Genomic DNA, 4,406 nt, shown 5'->3' with positions numbered 1-4,406 from the left:
TAGGACCAGTGGCTTCATGATCTGGTCCCTCACCTACTCTCGTAGTGTTTTTCTTCCCAGGCTCTGCACTTTGCTCGTTCTGGATTCTCTCATCAGCATGCCTGGAGCGTGTCTGCCCGGGCACAGGGCCTTTGCAGGGGCTGTTCCTGCTGCTGGAGTAGCCTCCGCTCACCATGTCTCGCTGCCTTGATCCACTAATGTTTTCTCATCCTTCTGACCTCAGGCTGTTGCCCCCGCAAGGCTGCTACTCTAGGTCAGGTTTCTGCATTGCAGACTCGTGGAGAGCTTACCTGCTGCAGGAGTGTTCACCTCCACTTATTTTATCTTATTTTTTTAAAGATTTTATTTACTGATTTGACAGAGAGAGAGAGACAGCGAGAGAGACAACACAAGCAGGGGGAGTGGGAGAGGGAGGAGCAGGCTCCCTGCTGAGCAGGGAGCCCGATGTAGGGCTCAGTCCCAGGACCCTGGGATTGTGACCTGAGCCGAAGGCAGACGCTTAAACAACTGAGCCCCGCAGGCGCCCCTCCCTCAGTGTATAATTAAAGTCTCACTCTGTAGTGATTTCACTAGTGATGTTCTCCTCCACGGGACTCCAAGCTTTTGTTTTCGGCTCATCACTGTCTCCTTGGCACCCAGTAGACACATAAAAAGTATACATAGAACATAGGCAAGAAAAGCATAATTAGATGTAAGTTGTTCACAAAGTGTAACTTGCCCTCTTTTCTGTAGAAATTCCAGTGGTTTTGGATGAACCGCAGCAATATATTTTATCGTAGATGAGCTTGTCTACAGCGTGTTCGTAGATCAGCCAGTGGTGCCGGGTGTGGCTGGGCAACGAGCGGACTCCACGTGGGGACAAGCCGCCTCGGGAGCGGGTGCGGCTGAGATCAAGCCCACTGTCTTCACCTGGGTCTGTGTCTCAGAGGAAAGGATGCTTCCCCTCCTCTCTTTGCATACAAAGCCACTTTATAGTGACACTTCTGTCCCCAGGTTAGGACCTTCTGGGCAGCACAAGACCCAAGGGCTTCCCTAACCCTGCTTCTAAATGTGCACAAGGGCAGCACAGGCTCTGGGGCTAGTTCACGATTCTCCTCTCTTCTCTGGTTACCCAGACTGCTCTCGTCATGCTGGACAATTACATCACAAATGCTGATTCAGCTTATGGGGTGCACGAGATAAGAGAGTAGGAAGGACTCAGCATAGCGCCTTCACTTTTAAAGAGCGAAAATCAAAGCATCTGTCCTTGTACTGATGGCAAGTGGGAGAAGGAAAAGCAGAGCAAACATGCGTGTGCTGGGAAATGAGTCGCTGTCATCTCCGCTGGGCACTTTCCCGACTCTTTGGACATCATCTCGACCAGTCCCACTGGGTCTCGTTGCTCATTCCTTCTGTGGTGGGGAGGGACAGTCCTCTCAACCTCACAGCTGTGGACTGTAGTTGGAAACACCATTCATTACACACCCATGCTGAGGTATTTAGGGATGTAGTGGACTGATGTTGGCAATTTTTTTGAATGTAAGAAAAGAGAGGATGGATCAGGAGGTACGTAGCCGCGAAGTAAAGCAAATAGAGCAAAATGTTAATGATAAGATCTTGGTGATGGTGCTCACTGTATACTTATTTCAACTTTTCAATATGTTTAAATTTTTTAATAATAAGCTGGGAGAAAACTTTTGTTCAACATTTATTAAAGTTGCCTTGTATTTATTAAAATATTTACTTACGTTATTTCTTCAGGTAACCTAGGCATCAGGAGTACAATGGCGAAGAAGAAGACACGGTTCCTGCTGGCAGAGACTTCCTGAGACACAAACACATTAGCAGATGGTGATGGGACAACCCAGTAAATACAGTGACAGACACACAGAATGTTCCGGAACACCAAGGAGAAGTGCCTGGCACATTTTCTGATGTTTCTGTGTGGAGTGCTGGCGGTCAGGGAGATCTTCCTGGAAAAGAGGGCAGCAGAACTCAGCTTCGCATGGCAGTGGAATGAAAATTGGTTCAGGTGTTGGGGAGGGCAGGCACTCCATGGACACTGTGTGGTATTTTTGATGGCAGGAGATGGGCTGGGACTGGTCAAGCTTGGAGAGCTTGGGTGCCATGCTGACCACTGGGCTTGATCCTGGGAGGACGTGGAATGGCTGAAGATAGGAAGGGGTTGGCGGGGTTCAGTTAGTCTTAGGTACGTCTCCGGGATGGCTGCCTAGAGAATGAACCTGAGGAGCCGAAGCTGGAGATAAGGTGGCTGGTTCGTCAGGGGGTGACCTGAATTCCAAGGTGCTGGTGAGACAACAGATTTAAGGAATGTTTAGGATGTAAAACTGGAAAACTGTAGATGGCAGCATGAAGGACACTTAAGCCTGCCGCCTACTGTAATACAAAGACGGTTGATGGGCTGTTTGGGACATTCTACATCTGAGGTGCCCGTGGGAAACCCAAGTGGGGCTGCCCCACTGGCAGCTAGAAAAAGAAAAGTGAAGCTTACGAAAGAGGTGCACACAGTGACTTGGAATTGAAATGATGCCATTTGAATCTACTACTGCCATTCAGAAGGGAGAGCAGAGTGACACTGCATTTCCTGGGCTGGCACAGTGCCTGGCACATAGGATGCGGGTGAGTATGTGCTGAGAACGGAGTGAAAGCGGGCGTCCTCCTGGAGACCCGCAGTCCAGCGTGGGCCGAGGGAGAGAAGCTGGGGAAGAGGTGAGGCCCAGTCAGCGCTTGGAGGTGAAAGGGCACGTCCGGGAGCGGTCGGGAGGGCAGGGCTTCCGGACGGGGAGACGGATTACAGACGAGGGGTGAGGACTGCCCGCTGTTCTGGGGTCGCTGGTGACCCAGGAGTTTCTACAGAGTGGTGAGGGCCATGGCTGAGCGCAGGAGGCTGGGCAGTCCGGGAGGGCAAGCAACCGCGGAGAACGGCGACCCGCTGCTCTGCTGGGAGCACCTGCATCCGACCGAGAGGCCCCCGAAGGCTTCAGCTTTACTTCTGAGCCCAGCCACGGCGTCAGGGTGGTACATGGGGTCCTCGCGCCGTTGGCTGGGCTTCCCACTGAATGCAACTCCCGACTCCACGGAAGGACCGAGCTGTCCTCCAGCGGCGACCTGTGTCCCCACGGCGGAGCCCAGCGCGGCGGCCAGTCCGGAGTCCGGCACGTCTCCGGTTCACCCGGTTCTCCAGGGCCTGCCGCGTTCCGGGTCACGGGCCGTGCTGGGGAGGAGGTCGCGGGAGGGGCGGACAGGCTGCCGCTGTGCCAGGCCGACGACCGAACACGAGGGGCCGCGCCGGGGGAGGCCGCGCCGGGGCAGCACCGGCAGACGCGTCCCCGGAGCCGCTCCAAGGTCAGCGCGGCGGCGGCGCAAGCGGGGGTGCCGGGCGCGCGGCGAGGCTGGGGAAGCCCACGGCGCTGGTCCCGGTGCCCCCGGGCGAGGTGGGCCGCGGAGCGCAGGCGTCGCCGGGGCGCGCGCACGCGGAGGGCAGGGTCTGCAGGGGCCGCGCGCCCGACCCCGTCTCGGTGCACGAGTGCCGGCGGCGCGAGGCCGACCCCGCGGGGAGGCCCAGGCCACGTGCGCGCGTCGCGGGCGCCCCGGCGGCCGGAGCGGCTGTGCGCGCTGGGGCCCGCGGCGGGTGACCGGCGCGCGGCTCTCCTCCTCCCCCGCGACGGGCCGCGGCTCCCGCCGGACACAGACTTCTCCGGACAGCGGGCCAGCTTCCTCGGGAAGGGGCTGGGAGGTCGGGGCCCCCGCCAGGCCTACCCCAAGAGGCGTCAATTCCGAGGGCGCACTTGCCCGGCCTCCCGGAGCCCGGGATGCGCTGTCCAATGGCAGCGCGGGGTGCTCCTCGCAGCCGCCTTCCTATTGGCTCTGAGATGTGGGCGGGGCCACCCTGTCCTGCCGCGGCCACTAGCTCCACCCCCATGCCATGCAAATGAAGTCAAAGCGGTGGTGAGCCCACGTGATTGGTCACGTGGTGAACGACGCCCTTGCTCCGCCCCTTCCAATGACGTCATCACCTACTCAAACTCTCTCGAGAGTTTGCAGGGATAAGAGGGAGAGGCTGCCATCCCCGCCCAGTGTGGTGGGAAGGGGGTTAGGAGCGGGGTCTACAACAGGGGACCCTCCCCACTCCCACTCCAGAGCCTCCTGTCCAGCTTCAGACAGGGGCCCCAAGGGTCCTGTGGGGCAGTGCCCGGGGGAGGGGCCCCATGCACCGTCTCCTCCCATTGGCTGGCTGTACTGGCATGCAAATGAGGGCGCGCGTCACTTCCGGAGGCAAATCGAGCGCCATTTTCTCTTTCTGGCCGTGCTGGGAGGAGGGGACGGGGTCGCGCGGGGGTGGGCGCGCGCCGAGGCGGGGGTCCCGCCGAGCGGGGCGGAGGCGGGCGCAGGCGCGGGGCCCCGGC

The sequence above is a fragment of the Mustela erminea genome, chromosome 13 (genome assembly GCF_009829155.1).
Source record: "Mustela erminea isolate mMusErm1 chromosome 13, mMusErm1.Pri, whole genome shotgun sequence".
NCBI lineage: Eukaryota > Metazoa > Chordata > Mammalia > Carnivora > Mustelidae > Mustela > Mustela erminea.
This window is presented reverse-complemented; position numbering follows the sequence as displayed.